At 52.3% G+C, this 20,649-nt stretch overlaps 2 protein-coding genes across 3 annotated transcripts in view; one reads left to right on the forward strand and one right to left on the reverse strand.

Moving 5' to 3' along the window:
- FipoQ (F-box/LRR-repeat protein FipoQ) overlaps positions 1-20,649 on the forward strand; it is a 695,691-nt gene that overhangs the window by 364,268 nt on the left and 310,774 nt on the right. For both annotated transcript variants that reach the window (XM_055075220.2, XM_055075221.2), the window contains exon 3: positions 9,195-9,254. The gene's annotated coding sequence lies outside the window, so the exon portion shown is untranslated. The remainder of the gene's footprint in view (positions 1-9,194; positions 9,255-20,649) is intronic.
- Positions 1-20,649, reverse strand: part of LOC126539148 (uncharacterized) — a 166,067-nt gene that overhangs the window by 38,795 nt on the left and 106,623 nt on the right. The window lies entirely within an intron of this gene.

Consider the following 20,649-nt stretch of genomic DNA (forward strand, 5'->3'; position numbering starts at 1 on the left):
TGTTTCTATTTATCTTTTTGGGATGTGTGCGATTTTCCTCCGTAGAAATGCTGTCCGAATGGACACGTGCTTGCCATCCCATGTCTTTCTGCTATGAAATATAGATCTGCCTGATAGCGGATTGTTCAATGCTGTTGGAAGTAGGCCTGGGTAAATCCTTGACCCAACTGGCGCAGCCGCATCTTCTGGCATACTTGATAGAAAGATAGCATGCTACGTGCGAAGGGCGCATATTGCTGCCGCCTATTGTGTGAAAGGTCTCGCTGTTGGCGAACTACTTTCAGCACTCCTTCGTGCCCTGTGAAGAGCCTCGACCTCACACTGATGGCGCGCATTTCTCGGGACACTTGAAATTGTCTGACTGGTTGTTCCTGTAGGGTGTGGTGACATTTATGTGTAACATCCCTTTCGATATCTGTTGTCATGCGAGTGTTGCATGCACGGGCAGGGTTGTTCCGCAGCCCACAGCCTTCTACACACAGCCTTGCACACACAATCTTCCGTATAACATAAACCGATTAGAACGGCTTTAAGGGAAAAGAAGTATACTATAGCTCATTTGATGATGGTTTACGCTCCGCGTCACCATGGTGTAGAGCGCGCGCGAATGGCGGCCGCCGCGAAGCGCTACTGAGCCAGCCAGCCAGCGACGTCTATCGGTAGTGGCTGGGCGCGAGATTACATGCGTCGGCCGCACGTGCTCAGACACTTCTTATCTCGAGTCCTGCAGCTACCGTTAGACGTCGCTGGCTGTCTCCGGAGCGCACCGGCGGCCGTCGTTCCAGCGCTCTACACAATCGTGATGCGGACCGTACATGTTTGTGTAAGCTATCGTTTTTTTTTTATTAATTTGTCCAGTTGTGCATTAAGCTATGGGTCAATTTAGCACCCTGCTTACCCAGTGTAACTTCAGGATGCAGAGTAGTGCTGCTGCTGAGTTTTACTGAACGTTTGACGTGCTGCGTTCAATTAAGAGAAATGTAATGACTAATGCGAAGGTAAATTTGGAAATGCAGAAGCGATCATCCTACAATCTTCATTTTCTGTCGACTCTTCAGCACCTTGTAATTAAAGCATTGAGCTTTCTTACGGTCGACTGAGCACGCTTTGCATTCTTGTGGTTGCTATAACATCGGACGTGACGCTCTTCACGGTGTATCAAACCGCATACACCTTGGACGATTCTCAGAGACAAAGATTCTTGGACCCAGCTCGTCTCGGGCTGAGAAAGCGACGCGGGCATTCCTACGGCTTATGAAATCGACTGGTCTCCTCAGTGAACGATTGTAGGCTCGATGGATAAGCGCGCGCGTGTTCGCATTACTAGTACTTTCCTCCACTTTTCCTCCTCCTTTATTTCTTTTCATCCCGAACCCCCCTTTTCTCGGCGTAGGGTCGAAAACGAGGCGCGTCTGGTGTGTCTCCCTGTCTCTCTTTGCTTTTGTTTCCTCCTCCTTGATTCATTTACTTAGAGCGCATCATCATTCGCTGCTCAAGAGATGTAGTCGTCGAGACACCCTTCATCCCGAGTTAATTCAAAGGCGACTAGTTGGAAAAGCTTTTTTATCTAGCCTCTTGAATCCAGCGCAAGAACTTCTCATCAGTCATATGAGAAGTTCTTGAGACTCACCTACGAGTCTCTGAGTCCGGCTGCAGACGACGCCACGGTGGAGAAGGAGCCCGTCTTCGCGAGGGTTAGGCCTGACGGCGAGGTCACCACGCTTACCGTAAGACCCCGTGCACATGATACGAAATACATGGTTGCGGATCCTGGGGCGTCATTACTTGCGTCTCGTATTATTCGAGCGCCGACCTATGGAAATGCATATCAACAAAGAAACTTGACACAGTTGGGGGGGATAGGCGTAGCGTTGACCAGGAGTCTGGAGGACGGTATTACCGATAATGGAGCAAACCGGTGTGGCTGATATTCAAATTTGTTTAAGATACGTACACTGAAATCGGAGGACCAATCAGCTGAGGTTGCATTTGTGGTTAAGAGGAAAATTTCTATTACGGTGTTTAACGTTTCGAAACTGGGCTGTGTGGGTTTCGAAGGACAATGCCGTGTAGTAGGAAAACCCCGAAATTAATTTTGAGCGCCTGAGGTTCCTTTCTTGAATGTGCGCCTATATCTAAGCGCACGAGCGTTTTTTGCATATCTCCTGTACCGATAAAGGGGTAAATGTGCGTGAATGATGAAAACAGAAATAATAAATAAATAAATAAATAAATAAATAATAACGTTTTCACGCCGCAGTGGTGATGGAATTTTACAGTGGAGGCCTGCTGTCTGAAAACTTACTTGATCAGTGTCTCTGAGAGCTGCGCGGTTGAAGACACCCTGTAACGTTACACACAGATGCGCAGACCATAGTGCAACCCATCAAATTTGTTTGTTCGATTTCACGGTTTTTCAAATTGCGCCTCTTACGTGCGTGTATTGTGCGCCGAACCTTACGGCACATGCCCGTCCCGCGATATGCAAGAGAGACAGAGCAGGGAGCGCCGCTCTTGTCGTGCACCCCTGCATATACGCGCCTCGACTTAATTGTCGATACCGATCGTCGTCTCGCGCGTACGCTCACGGGACTCGCCCCGAGGGTCGCGTACACGTTCGCTCGTTGCCCCAATGAGCAGCAGGAGTTTGCCGGAGCGCACAACGGCTGCGATCTCGGTGCAGCAGCGCCATGCGCGGATTCCCTCGCTCGCAGCAGCTGCCGCTTGGGTCCATGCGATGCCAGATCCTAAACGATGCGAGCGTCCCGCTTCCTGAGACGGCCGCGTTTCATTTCGCGACCCCTCGGGGCGACGCTTGCCCGCTTGGAACACTGGAGGGGGGGTGGAGGAAGAAAGGAGGGGGGGGGGGTCCGCACACCGATTCCCCGGCGATTAACTTGCGCTGTCGCTGTGTGTGCCTCAATATATGCGTGTGTCTGCGCGTGTGTGCATATATGCCGTTTCGTGGTGCCTGCCTATATGTGTGTCTCTATCTCTCTCTCTCTCTGTGTGCCTTTAGATTTCTGTGCTGCCATGGCTTATAGTAATTGCTTCAAGGTTAGACCCCCCCCCGCCCTCTCCACCATCACCGCTGGCCGAGCTGCGGGATTGGCTTGGCAACGACATTGCGCTCAGGGGCCGGCAAGCTTTTGCTCTGTGTCTGTGTATGTGTGTGAGTGCGCGCGCGCATTTTGAGAGGCTTCGAGGATGACTCCACACTATTGCGCTCCCGGAGGCTATGTCGCGAGGGGTCTTAATTTACAGCCGGGGGCGTTCGTAGCGTTTCGACGGCGGGATGGCGGTGATACTGAACGGCGATTACAGCGGCGGTTCGGACATCCAACGCACACGTGCGCCAGGGGAGGCTTTACTCGCAAACACTTTCGATGCGAGTTAGTCTGTGTGGCTCTACTTGGCGGCTGGCTTTGTGTGCCCCTGGCCGAGCGGGAAGAAAGCAAGGGGAAGGCGGTCTCGCCACGAAAGCGCCTGAATTGCCTGACGCAAGCACGTGCCGAAGCTTGAGCGTGGTCACTCGAGGAATGCGTGTCACCGGACCGGCGCGAATAGTTAGCGCGTTCCGAACATTTACATTGCGGTGCCTTGTGACACCCGCGTTGCGTCGAGCGGACGCGGTTTAGTTAGGTCGTACCGGCGGGTTCGGTCCGACCCCGGTGTAATTGACTTTGATAGCTCGGAGAGATAGATGGCGGAGGAATGCGATCAGCACGTTTCAGCATACCGCGATGCGGCGCCTTGAGGCATCGTGCGTGCGGCATGCAGTCTGGGCAGTGTAGTTTGAGAGTGCGTAATCTGGCTTTACACATCGCGAATGACGGCATCCCAAGACTGTCTCTGGAGAGGCGATATACGTCGTCGCGCGATTGACATCAGCCCGTAGTTGATGTCTCTTTTCCGTTCGGCATGTTAGCCTCGGGTTTCCGTATCGGTGGCGCGTAGCCGTTGCAAGCATGGCAAGAGGTGCATACCGGTTCGTTCACTGAAAATTATTTCGTATGTTATCGAGATTATCTGGCCACGTTATTTCGGCATCGTAGAATTGTCTTTCAAGAATAAAAAAATAAAACGGGTGATGCGACGGTATTGAAAAGGAGGGTCCAGCTCGCAACCAACTACGATTTTTCCTATTCAACTATACACGTGAGACACATGGGATCATCTCATCATTAGACAAACCGCTGAACCGATTTGCTGCATTTAGAAAGGGAAACCTCAATTGTACCCACTGTTGGGGGCAGAATTTGCAAATCGGTAATTCTGCGCCAAAAGCGGATGTTTCAGCTCTGGAAACTCGCATTCTTTCTAACGTTTCAAGCTTAGAAATGTTATTTAGGTTTACAGCTTACAATTTTTGGGAGCGTTGTGCAAAATTCCTTCACACAAATTATAGTAGGGTTTCAGAGCTGTGGTGCTTTATTATATTGATTTTGTCTTATTTAAATGTTTCAGTATAGGCGCAGCGGACACAAAGTTTGTTGGCAATGCAGGCTTTAGAAGACTTATAAAGTTCTTCATCGTTTGTATGTTAGATGTGTGTAAAAATCTTGTGTTAAGTACCTGTATTGCAAAAACTCCTAACTAACCTATTAATGAAAGGCTAAAGTTCATCTGATGCGCATGATTCAGCAAGTCCGACCGCGTGTCGTTGCTGCATATAATTTGATTATGTGTTCTGCTATCAATCGGCCTCCGCTGACAATTTCTTAACTGTGCTTGTTGGTCGCCATATAGCATTGAGAACTCGTGAAAAATTGCTTGCCGCTCCTTGGTCATCCCTCGCCCCTGCGCCAACAGATACCGCAGTATATCATTAACATCATCACGACGATCTAGCGTACTGCCATTCGACGTTTGAGAAATTGTGGCTTTCAGCGGTTATATTGCCGGCCATACTTTCTCATACATGGCCCGCCCCGCGGTTAAGCGTGGAAAAAAAAAAAAAAAAGAAAGAAGACTTCGCTAATTCGTCTTTTGCATGTGGCCTGGGCGCTGTTTGGTGGTTGCGTTTTGTTCGTGTGTTTTTTTGTGTGTGTGCGCTTTTTTCGCTCGCGCAATTTATTTAACTTCACCGCGTCGACGTATAACAGATGCCGCATGGTGAGGAGACTAGCTATTACCTCGGCCGTGCCGTGTTGGTTGCGGCACCGCAGCCCGAACGTTTTCGAATCGGTGTTGATTGAGATCGATCGAGTTTGTATGCATGTCTCCTCCTCAATATGTGCTGCCTTAGCGCGTAGCTATCACCATCAAGAGCAAGCGGCGGCAGTCTAACGTACTTGCATACCGTGTATACCCGGGACTTAGGGGAACACTATAAAAGGACACTCTGATTCAGTTTAGAGAGATTTAACGCGTTCTTTCATAACACTTCTTCGTTATATTCGCTGTAAAATATTTATTACAAGAACAGAAAACCAAGCAAAACGTTTCTTTCTTTTTCATTCTCGACGAAAGCCCAGCACAGGTTACGCTAGTGTGACGTCGCGGATATGGATGTGCGTTCTCCTGGTCGAAATTCCCGGAGTCCTCCACTGCGGCGTTCCTCGTAATCAGAAAATGGTTTTGGAACGCAAAGACCCATAGTTTAATTTTGGCCTGACCGTCGGCGTAACCGCGCGGACGCGCTAGTGCCAGTGCTCGTGCTTTCGTTGTCGTCGTCGTCGTCGTCGTCCTCCTCCTCCTCTTTATATGTTTGCGGCTCGGATGCCGCGCGCACGCACGCACGCACGCACACACACAAGCGCGCGCGCACACACACACACACACACACACACACACACACACACACACACACACACACACACACACACGCACACACACGCACACGCACACACACACACACACACACACACACACACACACACACACACACACACACACACACACACACACACACACACACACACACACACACACACACACACACACACATTGTAAGCACATTTAACGTACTTCATCGTTCTCATTTGTATATAGCCATCATCATCATCCCTGTTCTTCGTGCTGGAGCCTGGGCAGTGACTGCAGAATAAAAAGGTTAGCTAGCGCTGTCTCTCTTGCACGTACTGAGATTAGAGAGGCGGCTTCAACCCGTAAAGGTGAATGGCTCCTACCCGAGAATATGCGGTATGTATACCAGCGGCGTGCTCTTTCACTAAAACGCGAAATAAGAAAACGCAAACAGCAGTAAAGGAGTGTTGCGTGCTGCATAGGCCTCTTTTGCGGTCATAAATTGTGAGTAATGGCTTTCGTCACAGCAGGCGCACCAAAGCCGATGAAAGTACCATAGGTGTGCCCCGACGAATCTGGCGAAGTTCTTCCTTGTTGTGATGTTGATGATGATTATGACGATGATGAAGTCAGCAACTGCGGCACCAGAAATAGTGGGGGGTGCAATGCATGACCATATGCACCGAATTGGCGCGGTCGTTTAGTATTGCGCCGACAACGGCGTCATAGCGTGAACGCCAGCGCAATCTACTGCGTGCGATCACAGCGCGAGGAATTTAGCTTCGGGAGAGGTGCTATAGCACGAGTGCTCTACCTCGCTCACTCGCTGTCAGTCAATCGCTCACACTACTTCATGGTCCGAGCGTTTCGTTTCGTATTCGTTCTATGACGACGCGTACCCACGACAGGGGTTGGCCAACATGTAAATGATATTGGGAAATTGCAGTTACTACTGAAATTAGTAACGATTGTCGTGAATATATGAATGGAAAATGAACGGGGGGGGGGGGGGGGATCTCCTATATACCACCGCCGACTGTGTTTTGTTTCCGGTCGTGCGTAATCCAGTCATCGAATCCCGTTCCATTATCTTCGAAGGAAGAGAATAACACGGTGGCAGAGTGATCTGGTAGAACTCAAGCCCCTCCATCCACGCGATAGTGCCGCACGGCGAAGACGTGTATGGAGGGTGCTTTAGGTGTAACGATGGTCTATGTCTCCAAGCGCACTTTCTCGCCCGACTGTTGCAGCTCCGTGGCGTAAACTCGCCCCGCGTACGCTTTCCGTGGCCCCGGGGGTTGACCGGCTGCGTTTTACGCGTCGATTCCCCCCTTCCTCTTTCGCTGGTTTCTTCCCGTTTCCTTTTATCGTTTTTCTCGTTCGACCTTGTTTTCACTTCGCGGTCGTTCTTTTCCGGTCGTTTCAATTCCCCGTTACGCCGATTCCCGGCGTCGCGCGTTGCCCTGCAAGTGAATGCCAATTTACGTCTGCCTCCCCTTCCCCGCGCGGTGAGCAACTGACGCGCGCATTCGAAACGAGGCCTACACCGCGATGCCTCCAACGTCTGTCGATGCTGACAGCGTCCAATGAAGCGCGTTTCATCACGGACCGCGTGCCGGTTATCGTTGCCTCATTTTTTTTTTCCCCTCCCATTTTTACACGGCCGTTTCCATCCTGTGGATCCCCGTTTGAGGCAGAACCATTGCGCTGCATCCAATTATTTCTTTTTCGCTTCTTTTTCTCTCGCTTTGTTCCATCACACGCTGCCGTGTCTCTCAAATGCGGTGCCGTCGAAGGAACGCGCGAATGGCCCGGCTAGCTGCGAAGACCTGTCATTGGTGTGTGCGTGCGTGATCGCGAGGTTTGGGCCGATGGGAAAGCGAGCGCTTCGCGTGATCACGAACCGAGGCGTTCCTTGGCGCCACGCCAAGCGATCAGGCCTGACGCTTCTGTCAGGTGGAGAGGTGGGGGGTAGCCTACGCCGTAAATGCGCGTCGTTTCGGCTAAGTGGGTTAGTCTTGGAATGTGTAGTGCCTGTAACGTGTAGTTTTCCCAGGTGCGAAACAACCGCTCTCGTGCGCCAGTCTAGATAAACGCAGCCTGTGGGTAACCGAAACGTCTATTGTTTGCGAGGAACTGCTTAAGGGCGCTCGTATTGGTGGGTTGGATGAACTGCCGTCGATTAGGAGGAACGAGGACGGAGGCCTCTGTACCTCGCGGAGCACGTGATTGTACGTGGTTAACGTTTCGTGAGCGGGTGGTAAAGCGATACGCGGAGATTGGCCGCCGTTCTGGACTCCTCGAGCCATTTCCCGATGTTCTCACGTCTGCCGCGCCAGTTACCCCTTAGTGAGACGCACTCAAAGGGCGCACGCAGCCTTATATTCTGAGCCAAGCTTCAGCTGTTTTCGTAGAGCTCTAGCGCGTCTTTCTTTTCTTTTTTTTTTCTTGCTCAACTTTGTATTTCCTCATTGACCTGCAAGTCAAATTTTGACGGGATATTTTTAGCACGCGCAAGAGTTATTAGGCAAGCTGAGAGGTCGTGAGTGACGTTTCAACATTCCAAGAACATTGAATGCTGCATCCACTTCTGCTGTACCGCATTATATAGTGCCGCCGGCGCAAGCTGAATAGAACCCAGGCCCACTTTCTTGCGCCGTGTGGAGCCTAATAACTGCATAATTTCTGCATACATTTTCGTCTCATTTCCGGAAGAAACGCACGCACAACGTAAACAGATTTGTCGGTCCTCATAAAGCGCTCGTTTCAGAGGGAATGGGAGGGGGAAGGGGGGGGGGGAGAGGGGGCGTCGTGGAAGCTTCGCGCGTATTTATCCCCGAGGCTCTTGTTTCCCACACCAGATGATATCGCATGACGCTTGCCCCCGAGGCACAGTCCTATTACCGCCGAAACGAGGGAAATTGACTTCAGGGGCAGAAAGGAAGTAGGCGAGGGGGTAAGGGGGGAGGGGGGGGGTTGATATCGCTCTAAATAAAAGTTACACGTACTGCTAGGCGGTGCTCGGTCTTTGCTTACTGTGCGCCAGGTACCGGCGTCGCCTAATTGGCCGGGCGTCAGATTCGTGACTTACACACGCCTTATAAGCCCCCCCCCCCCCCCCCCCCCCTTCCACTTCACGGGCTGTCCAACCGCCCGGCCATGCGCTTCTCGCCCGCGTGCGGCAGCCCACGAAAGTCCATAAATTTAGCCTCCCACCAGTGGGCCTTTAATTAGCCAGCGCAGTAACTCGAAGCTTTGTAATCACTGTACGCCGCTAGAACCGCTGTATAGTTGACGGCGCTGAAAATGCGACCTGGCGCGGGCACAGCTGCTCTTTAAGAATCAATTTATTTTTTTCGTTTATAGGAAATGTTTCTTGTTGCGGCTATTCCCCTGTGTGTATATATGTATATACATACACAAATGCTTTTTTACTGCAATTACAGTGAGCGCAAGGGTATACCTTCTACACTGCGCGACCCGGAACCCAAAGGACAGACCAGAAGGTGAGCCAGAGTGGCGTCTCTAAATCACTCCTCTCCGTGCCAGTCCCGCCGCTGTTCGACAGGGCTGGCAGAGCTCGAATGTAACAATGTGCTAACCCGGTGGAACGCGTTCGGGTGCTTTCGGAGCTCGTCCTCTTGGGAGGCGAGAATCGCCAGCAGCGTGCACCGGGACCTGACGCAAAGTAGAATGGATTGGGTGGAGAAATGTCGCCGCCCTGCGCGGGAAACCGGCGCGAGCTAAATTAACCGATGCCGACCGCTTCACGTGGATGTGCAGCGTATACAGTGCTTGCGTCAAGTCCCGGGGTATCTTGACCCCTTCCTTCTTGCTATCGATTATCGAGAGTGCACGAAAAGCTTTAGCCCGCAAGCTCGTCAGGTGTACGACCCCCCCTTGCCAAGATGGCCACCCCTGGGCGATAGCTTGGTCACGAAGTGGGCTTAAATCACGTCTTGGAATGGATTTCGCTGCGGCTTTAAAGTAACCGCGCCGTAGGCTCGGGACTGCGTCACCTTCGACGCGGAACTAATCTTGAAACTGGAAAAGACGGCTCTTCGACAAGTTCGCGCCGCTGCTGGCGTTGGAAGAAAGGTTTCCATTTCGCTTTAAAGACGGCGGTCGAAACTAATGACAGCGTGAAGGGAAGAACAAACTTATTAGCTCTGAAGCACTTCATGGCTTACGAAAGTGTTTGTTTGCATTGATCCGAAGATCCTATTGCAGTCCGCAACTTTCGGAATTTCGTGGGTTCAACGAATGCTTCGCCAATGATTTTTAGTTCTCAGTGAAACGAAGAGCTCTCTCGTATTTTACGAGGGATGTGTCAACCATCGTGGAGTAAGTTTGAGTGGGTCAATAAACTGAGGAGTGCAGTAACCCAAAGTAACATGCAAAAATTACTAAAAATGTTTACGCTACATGTATTCCTGTATGTTCATAATTTCTTAACACATGCCTTAACACGCTCGCGCACACGCACGCCTTGTATAAGGTCTCATCACAATACGTTCTATTATGATGCCCACTCTGCGTGGACCTTCAGTACTGCAGTGTATAGTAAATAAATAATAAGGCTGCGCTACTATGGACTTCCTTCCAGAGTTTCTTCTTGCAGGTTCGTATGTTTAGGCTCTAGAACCTGAAATCTGCCGGCTCACTTAAGTACCCACGCCATAGGCTGGCTTGCTCGTTTTGGGCGAAGCACTGGCTCTCTCTCTCTCTCTCTCTCTCTCTCTCTCTCTCTCTCTCTCTCTCTCTCTCTCTCTCCACTTTGTTCCTTTTAGCCGTGCGTCTGTTTCTCGGTTTGCCACGACGGATCCACTTTTCTCGGAAACCGATGTGGAAAAGACTGCATCGAAGCATTAAGGAGAACGCATGCGCCAGAGAACCGGCAAAATAGAAACGAAGGACACGCACAGGTTGACAGATAGCGACGTCCAACTTGTGCTACCCCCCCCCCCCTCCTCCCCGCCCCCCGCGCGGTACATTTGGAGCAAACGCAAGCGCGGAACGCGTGCCGGCACGGGTTGACGACGGGCGAGCTCAATTAGGCAAACGAAGGTCCTCCCAGCTGGCCTGTCGACATGTCCTACCAGGTTAGCTCCTCGACGGTCGCTCCACCAACTGAAACATGCACTCGCTGCACCGTTCTGCGACTTGACCGCCGGAACAGTCGGCGGCGGCGCGCCGTGATTATAGGCGCGTTGTGTTTGCACTCGTTGCCCCCGCCAGGTCGCGCAACGTTCGCCTGGCCTGCCTACGCTGGGCGTCGCGAAAATGCCCGCTTTCTTGCAGGCCGTAAATTTCGGGTGCCCGCCGCTTTGTTTTGTTGTGCAACCCCGCGTGCACTTTTTTCTACCCTCTTCGGAGTTGATGGTATATATACCGTACACAGGGGCCCCCCGGAGGTTATGAAAGGTATAATTGGGAGCAGAGTGGACACATCCGTTGGGGTGTCCGGCTCTCTCTGATTCATTTGGTTTGCTTTAGCCATGCTAGTTTGGGCTAATACCAAACAGCCTCAATTATGCAGTGGTGGTACCGCGTTAATGCAACGAAAGCGATCGAGACGGACGGGGAAACGGGTTTAGTGCTAAGCAAGAGAAATGGTCGAAAGCAAACAGATGACAGCAATGTCCACGTTCTCTTTGGGCCGTGTCGCTTAGTTAACGCCTCGTTAGGATGGTTTGCGGTAATGACGAGTGACCCGGTCCACTATGTCAGTGACGACGTAAGGAAGATTCTGAAACGACCATATTTTCTGTCGCAAAAGCAATGGCGTATACAGAAAGACGGCTGTATCGAGTGGACCGTGCCACAGGCAGCCCTTTGAGTCGTTAACCGCACCAAATTATCTCCCTTTAGTTAACGTTTCGGCGAGGTCGTTGAGGCCAGTGATGAATGCCGATGTGCAGTGGGCGGGTGTACGTGGGTTTTAATGACTATACCATTGCTGCGCGCCATCCTTCCATGATGGCGGCGGATAGGTCATCGCCTCGAAAATAGCGTTGGAAGAGTCGAAAACGCTTCTCCCGAAAATGGCTCTGATTTTTGCGACCTGTGTAAACGCGGCGAGGAGAATAACGTGAGAGCCTGGAAAGAGATAGCGCTTGAAAGATGCGAGCTAGTCTAATTTCGCGGCATCTTTTACGACTGTTTCGCGTGGCTACAGACCGTTTGCTCGGTGCCCCGAGTTCAGTTAATGCGCTCGCGGAAGGAATGGTTTTGTAACCACGTGCGTCACCGCTGTATATAGTTAAGCGGTGCCTCCACCTTGTGGATTCCTGCGGAACTCGCTTAGTGAAGGATAGTTGCGAAAACAAACCTCTTTCGAAGGGAAGTCGTGTTGTTCGTCTTGCTTCTTCGGGACGTTGGGCTAATAATGAAGGGCTCAGCAATGGCTGTGTACTCGTCGTCGTGTACTTCACGCACTTGGGGCTGATTGCACTCTGAGCTCACGAACCTTGTATAACAGCTGCGTGCGAGCTGTTTTCTCATTCTTTCCGCTTAGGGCTTCGGTTAAAGGATTACGCATGACGGCACAACAAAGTCAACTCATCTGTTCTAACCTGACGCAGTGCTTGAGTTAATCATGAGCGCAGCACATCATTTTGTCTTAGCTTAGTGCTAGCATTCGTCCCGGCTTGTAATTATACGGAGCGCGAGTTTTCCGGGGCGCGCGCACACGCACGCACAAGTGGCCCCTCGTATCAGCCGCAGGACTTCACAAACATATTAATAGACATACTGCAAGGTATGGGGTAGGTAGGTTTTACTGCACTGAAAACATGGGTAAAAATGCAGGTGAGAGTCTTTAAAGGGACACTAAAGCCAAATATGAAATCAAGCTCAAGTGTTAGATTATAGTGCTCGAGAATCTCTAAGGCGTCCGTATTATGGCGAACAGAGCCTTAATAATCGAGAAATTGAGGTAAATGCAGGACATTGTTAGAGACTCCCCCGGGACATTCAAGCACTTGCCCGATGACGAAGGCACTGTTTAGTTAAGTTTTGTAACTTGTACTCAACCATTCGTTGCAAGAAAATCATCCTTGTGTTGTAATATAAGACGAAATAAAATGCTACTTGTGAAATGACCCTTGATGACGACTGGGGCGGTTTCATTTTCGCTGCGCCCACGTTTTTTGCGTTTCACTAGTTTCGTTATCGCGCAGTGCTGCGCTGGTTTTGTTGGCTCGGGAAACTCGCACGAACTGCGAGTAGCAGACAATTCAACTTCCATGTTATGTCGCGGGATGCCCGAACGGCCCACGCCACTTGACCAAAAAGCCGCTGCAGCGGCGAATCCACCGCTGTGTCTTGGCTGGGTATAGCGCCGTCTGTCGGGCGGGGTTTTACTCACCGACGGCAGCAAAGGGTGGTGATGGCGTGTGCAACGTAATCACTCCGCCCCCCCCCCTTCCGTTTCGGTGGCGGGAGATTTGAATTTCCAAAAAGGCATTCGGACCCTTCATATGTAATTTTCTCGTAAACTAAGTCTTTTTCTTGGCGGGAAACAAGCGTTGCGAGGTTTCTGGAATGGTATTTTAAACAGTCCACGTCGAATTAGTATTTTGCCTTTAGTGTCCTCTTAACAAAGCAGCCTATCTGGTGGCGATCGGTATCTACGATAGCCCCAGGCACTCCTGTTTCCGTTTCTTTTTTCTTTGCGTCGTATATATGAACCACTCCCTTGCCTCCGTGACGAGCGCAGTACACGTCGCAAGAGTATATACGACGTCGTACCCGCACTGCCACCACCGGCCGTATTCGTCTTCGAGTCACGAAGCGCATGCTTCTCGGGAAAAGGATGGAGCGAAGGAAAGGCGCGGAAGAGCGGTAGGAGACGGAAGCGACGCACGCGTGTAGTGTATACGTGGCGCACTAACGAGATCGCGCAAGATCGCACGATATGAGCGCTAAGGCTTGGGACGCAGGGCGTTAACGCCGGGGGACGTGTTGGTATGGTGCGTGCCGAGAGGGTGTAAACCGCTGCAGTAAAGAAAGGAGCCCGAATAAATAATAAAAAAAAACGGAACCCCAGTGCACGCACGCATATAACACGTGTGCGCGAACGCATGCGAGAGAACAACCCAATAACGCGATTCGCCTTTTCTATAAACGTGACCGCGGTTACCGCACTCTTTTGCCTACGGTACAGTACAGTGCCCGGCGCGTCATCATGCGAGAAAGATTTTCTTCGCCCTGCGTGCAGATAGGCAGTGGTTCCCTTTCTTTCTTTTCTTTCTTTCTTTCTTTCTTTCTTTCTCGTTATATACATGCGTGCCGTGATGGTGGTGTTGCTACTGCTACAGCTGCTGGTTGGAACGGGGCGTCTAGTCGTGATTCGGGAGCCGGGCACCGTGCTACTCGCGTTCACGAACGTTCTCGGCTGCGCGAATGGCAGGGTGGACGGGGCGCTTGCGCGCGATCGTGTTGGGCGCCCCGCGCCTCGCCGCCGATTGCGATGCAAGGTGCAAGAAGCATGCAAGGAAAATAAAACGGAGAGAACAGCCTTCCTTCCAGCCGACCGAACTATCCTCGAGTGCTCTTCTTGCTTCCGCGAACCGTCCCCGGCGCGTCTCTTCAACGCACACGTGTTTTAGTGTACGTGCCCGATGACGAGGAAAGACTGCGTCGCGGACCACGTCCGACCGGAGGGTTTGTGGTACAAGAGCATACGACCGAGGTGTCGATAGAACACGTTGCACGGCACCGCAGTGTCCGCTACTGCATGTTACGTAGCAATCAGCAGGTCGACGGTGATCGCAACCTGGGATGTGACTTGCGTCAGGACATCGTTCGCAACTACTTCCTACTTTTAATCTTGTAGTCGTATATAAATGTGCACTATGCCTCAGGGACTCTAGCACTTTCATCGTATCTCGTCCATGTTCGTTGCACGTATAAGCGCACCGCCTGCGTTACCACTACGCGAACTGACCATGCTGTACCGTTTCCTGTTGGAAATCGCTTTTAACAACTTTTGTGCCTGTTTCATTCGAATGGCCAACACATGTAGCGATGTCAACACATTCAGACATCTGCTCAGGATCTGCCCACAGAAATGTACCGAGAAGCAGTGATACGAGTAGTGCTTTGAAGGGTGAACGATTGTCCACGACCTGGACTGAAAGTTCTGTAGGCCAGTTCTTCCGCAGGAACCCTGCTCAGTGTGCAATATATGCGCTGCTCGAGTTCCCTGGGGTTATTGTTGTATTTCCTTACCCCCTCGCCTTGTACAGTGCAGCAAAGCAAAAATACCTGTGGTTGACTTCGCTGCCTTTCTGTATATAATTTCTCTCTAATTTGCACGACGCGCATGTTGTGCAGGCATAATCCCAGCCGTTACGCAGGTTTTCCAAATCAAGAAATGCTCCCGATATTTAGCGTCCTAACCACTAGCGACGTGCGACGTTTCGGCGCGTGCTCACTTGTGCGCTCCGCTCCTTCTATACGTGCTCGCCTCCAGAGATTGCGCAAGCTACGAAGGATGTCTGCGCTGCCTCGGCGTGCAAGTTGCACCGTATGCGCGCACGCTCTCAGCTGGCAATCTCTCCTGGAGCTCGCAGCGAGCCAGGCACAAGAAACTGACGTGCGACCTACACACACTGCACGCGTGCATAATACACACGCACACACGAGGTGGCGCTGATGTTGGTCTCCGGATAACGTGTGTCCAGTGAGCTGTTGGCGCGAATGCTGTATTGCGCTTTAGAGCTGTAGCGCAAGCTCTGTCGCAATAACGGCGCCGGCAAGCCAGCGAACGGTGGTGGTTGCCTCGCGCACCCTTTCGCCGGCTAACGGCGTCATCGGCGGCAGCGTTTTACGGTTTCTTTGCTTCGCAGGCCGCGATCACACGGGCGACGCAAAGCGTTAGAGCATGCAGCGCGCTTTCACGAACATGCCCTTCGCAAGTGTTGGCCCGATGGCTCGGTTGTGTACTGTATACGACGATCAGAGCCGGCAGGCAGCCTGCGATGGACGGGGAGGGAAGGGAGTGCGGTCGCGAGAACATCGAAGAAGTGTTGTCTGCACGGGGCCCCGCTCCGAAGTGCTCGAAAATCGCGCTCACGATGCGAGGTTGGCCAAGAAGGCAACTTACGTGCGTACGTGTCCGCGTGTTTTGTTGTTCTGGCTGGCTCGGCCGCGAAGACCGGCCGACGTTGTTGTTGCCTTTTGTCCTGATCTTGGCAGCTCCGTTCGCGTAATACACAACGAGACCCCCCCGTCTACGCTCGACTTTCCCGGCATGCTCTACTTCGGCTATTTGTCGATTCGCTCCGCACGCAACGATTGATGAGCGTGTAGTAGATTGCGTTCGGTGGCTGTTTTTCCGAGAAGCTCTTTGACTGTCTCTTCTGTTCACCCCGCCCCCATTCTCGCTCTCTCTCTCACTCACTCTCCTGATAAACCTATAGGCGGCTGTACTGTTTCACTGCCGCCCTGCGCAATGGCACGTGCAAGAGATTTGTCGCTGTGAATAAAAAAAATCGTGGCTGCATCTCGTCACGCGTCGCGGGCATTCTAGCGTCTTCGATACGATTTTGTCTTCTTAATTCGCGGAAAGACATCCTTTGCGGTTGTAACACGGAGGACAACTTTATACACAGAACGCATTTGTGGCGTGACTGCTGCGTTTGCGCCGCACGTGCTAGTTGAAGTAGATGTTCAGAACTGTTTATGTAGAGCAGTGTAGTAGATATGAGACTGGAAGGACAGAATGGCACAACGGCCCGGAAAAAATACGTATAAAAAGTATGTATCATGCGGTGTGCACTTAGCTCTCGCTCAGGTCACGTGGAAACGGCAACTGTTCTCGGCAGGGAAAGTCATTCATGGGTGCTCACAGCTTCTCCTCCTTTGCTTTTTGTTCTTATTATGCTCTTCCTTTTTTCATCTTCTCCTTACTTCTGCGCGCAGTGGACTTTGCACCACTTATTTTGAGAGCAAGAATTGAACGAAGGAAGCTTGGCGCGAAGTCGAAAATGTCCTGTGTACACCTGTGAGAAAGCGTATAGGGACTACATGCTGAGGCTCGCCAAAAAAAAAAAAAAAAAAAAAAAAAAAACTCTTCGTAACTCACACGCACATACCGGAATTCACAAAAGCACTGGCAAGATTCGAAGCCATGGACTGCAGTCTTCAATTTCTAGTTAGATTCAAATGCAGTGAAGAAGATCGGCTTGGTCGCCGAATGCCTAGCCCGTGTACTTTTACCTGAGGGGAGTACGTGCCTTTGCCAAGTACGTTATCTTTGTACTTTTGAAGGGAGGAAGAAGAAGAAGTCGACCTGTGCGGATGTGGAATTTTCGGCTCCCGCTTCTGTACACGTTTTCGGACTGATTTATGTGATTCCTAGCAACGAAATGTGCACTATTCGACGCACTTTCTTCTAAGGAACACGCCGATGTCCGATTTTTCTTCCGGTTAGTGAACTCTTTTCAATTTCCGAGACGTTTTAGTTCAAACCACGCTGCGGCTCAGCTAGCCCTACCCGACTAGGCCCATCGCCGGGGTCGAGGAGCGAGCAGGCCCAGGCCTCGCTCGTACGAGTGCGCGGCAGGATGCCCGCTATGGAGACCGTCGTAGAGGGAGAGGACATCTCCCAAGAAGAAGCGAATCGCCCAGGCTGGGCGACGGCCATGGGTAGAAACAAGAAGGCCAAACCGGGACCGACCGTTCCGGACCGAGGCAACGAGGGACGAGCAGAGACGAAGGGCGGCCGCCGCACGGCTGGCCCGCAGAGCGCGATCAAGCGCCTCGTCGCCGCATCGAGGCTCCCCCGGCTACCGAGGGACCACATTCGCATCATAGTGAGGCCGAGAGACGGCCTCGACGTGAAAAAAGTGAGTCAGATTCGCCTGGCGCAAGCACTAGCAATGGCGGCCTCGCTCCCGCCGAACGAGACCGAGGAAGACATCGTTTGTCCGAACGCAACCCAGAACATTCTCGTCGTGTCCACGCCGACTGAGAAGAACGCCAACGCATACGCCGGAATTCACAAGCTTCACCTACGAGAAGGCGCATACAATGTGGCCGCATACATTGCGGCGCCGGACAACACGTGCAAGGGGGTCATCAGAGGAGTGGACCCCGAAATCAACGAGGCCCAGCTTCAGGCCATGATCGTCAACCAAAGAAATCCCAAGGCCTTGGAAGCCAAGCGGATCAAAAACACCTCGACGGTGGTAGTGCTCTTCGACGGCATGAAAGTGCCGAACTATATCATGTGTGGCGTAAGCCTAATACGCTGCACGCTATACAAGCGGCAAAACGACGTGTGCTACGGGTGCGGTGACTTGGGCCACAGAGTCGACGTGTGTCCAAATCCTCACAAGAAAAGGTGCCGCGGCTGCGGAGTCAACGACCCGGCTGAAGACCACCAGTGCTCGCCCAAGTGCGCCCTTTGCGGGGGCCAACACCCGACGGCGGACAACAAGTGCAAGCAACGATACCAAATCCCTTACGTCGTGCGGCGCAGGAGGCGCCGACGCAGAAATGCCAAGAAATCGCGGCTGCAAAGCCAGCCGCAACAGGTGGAAGGTAGATCACGCGATTCCAGCGTGACAAGCGCCCCCAGACGGGGACGTTCGACAACGCCGACACTACGACAGCGCAGCCGATCGAGAGGCCGTTCCCTCTCCAGGGGGCGCTCCCGCTCCCAAGTGCGCATTCAAGAGGGGCCGACCTGGGCGGACCGGGCCAGGCCAAAGCCGCAACCGAAATCACAATCAAAGGTAACGCAGGTAGCATTGCCAAAGCATAACAAGGAAGACCCTAGAATAGCTGAGCTAGCGGAAGAAAACGCGCGCCTCAAAGAGGAGATCAAGAAAATGAGGGCGGATTTCGAATCGTTTCGGAAACAAGGTTCCACTTCTCAGCCAGCCGAACAGCAGCAGCAGGTGGCGCAAAGTACACCGACCCCGCAAGGGGAGCAGTCTGTTCGCTCGGTCAAACGCAGGGCCCCTCCCCTGACGGAGGAGGGAAACCTGGCGGAACACGAGTCCAGCAGCATCCTATTGGGAATTAAGCAGTCGATTAGCTCTTTGCAGCTAATGGTCCAGCAACTAGCGGAAAGCATAGTAGCGCTCGCGGCAAGAGTGACGCGCATCGAAGCACACATGGCGCCTGCAGGTGCTAAACAAATCCAATGTATCAATCATGGCGAACGTTCCAACTAGAGAGCTGGTCGTGTGGCAGTGGAATTGCGCTAGCATCAAAAAGCGCAAGGCTCCGCTGCTACAGTTCGTTGCCTCACAGGCGGACAAACCGCACGTCATAATCTTACAAGAAACTTTGGGTAGCGAGGTGACCTTGCCCGGCTACCGGGTCGCCTCGTCGAAATTCGAACAGGGTAAGCGCGGAGTGGCAACGCTTGTCGCGAACAAATGCTCTTTCCAGGAACGAGATTTCAAATTAGGCAACGCGAAAGCGGAGGTAACCGCGATCGAAATCATACCGAACAGTTGGCTGAAAAACAGCGTATTCGTAGTGAACGTGTACAGCCCGCCGTCTGACCGCAAACAATCGTTCACGTCGATAATAACGAAGGCGGCCTCAATGGCCAGGGGGGCCCCGCTAATAGTGGCAGGAGATTTTAACGCGCCCCACGGAGCCTGGGGTTATGCAAGGCCAATGCCTAAGGGAGAACGGCTATTGGAGGCAGTCACTATGTGCTCGCTAGAGCTGGTGACCGACCCCCGCTATCCAACTCGACTAGGCACGTCGGTGGCGCGGGACACGACGCCCGACCTGACCTTCGTCAAGAACGTGCGAGGGGCCGAGTGGCGCAACCTGCACGAGAACCTCGGCAGTGACCATTGCATACTGGCAGTGACGATCCCCGTCAAGGCGGCACCACCGAGAGAATTTAAGGTCACCGACTGGGACGCCTTCCGCAAAATAAGGAAGGAAGACAAAAGCGAATATGCGGACCTAGACAGCCTTTTTAGAAGGCTCAAAGAGGACGTTGGCACCGCGACGAGGGTTGTCCAAACTGAACTGAACGTGGAAAGGATGGACGCGAGATTGGCACACCTATTAGAGGCAAAGAATTCCATCACGGCCAGGTGGAAAACGCAAAGACTAAATCGCAGACTGCGAAAGAAAGTAGCGGCACTAAACCGGGAAATCGAAGCGCACTCGATCGAGCTTTCCAAGCAACAGTGGAACGAGGTGTGCGCGTCGGTAGACGGACAAATGAGAACCGGGCGCAAATGGAACCTCCTAAAGAAACTGTTAGACGACAAGCAATCCAAAGGCAATCAGAGATTGGCAATTGATAGGATTTTACACAAACAAAAGGAGCAGGGCAAAACGGAGAGCGAGTTCCTAAAGGAGCTGGCCGAGACGTATCTACCACTGGGCCCGTCAGGCGATGGCGACTATCCACAATACGCCGGCACAGAGGTCGAAGAACTCGACGCGCCCTTCACGGAATCGGAAATTTGGGATGCCTTACAAGGCCTCAACGGACGCTCCGCGACGGGCCCTGATGGGGTCTCGAATAAACTGTTAAGAAACCTAGACGGAAAGTCGGTCGACAAGCTCACCGAAGAAATAAACAGAGCGTGGGAAACGGGACAAGTACCAGAGGCCTGGAAAGAGGCTTCGGTCATACTAATACCGAAACCCGGTAAACCACTTGCGGCGGAGAACATGCGGCCAATATCGCTGACCTCGTGCGTAGGCAAGACGGCGGAACATGCCATACATAACCGAGTATCGCGGTACATAGAGAGAGAGGGCCTCTTCCCACATAACATGGTGGGCTTCAGACCGGGCCTCTCCACACAGGACGTAATGTTACAACTCAAAAAGCACATAATCGACGGCATAACCAGAGACACCAGGGGCATACTGGCCCTGGACCTAACGAAAGCGTTCGACACG

This window comes from Dermacentor andersoni, chromosome 11, assembly GCF_023375885.2.
Source record: "Dermacentor andersoni chromosome 11, qqDerAnde1_hic_scaffold, whole genome shotgun sequence".
Lineage (NCBI taxonomy): Eukaryota > Metazoa > Arthropoda > Arachnida > Ixodida > Ixodidae > Dermacentor > Dermacentor andersoni.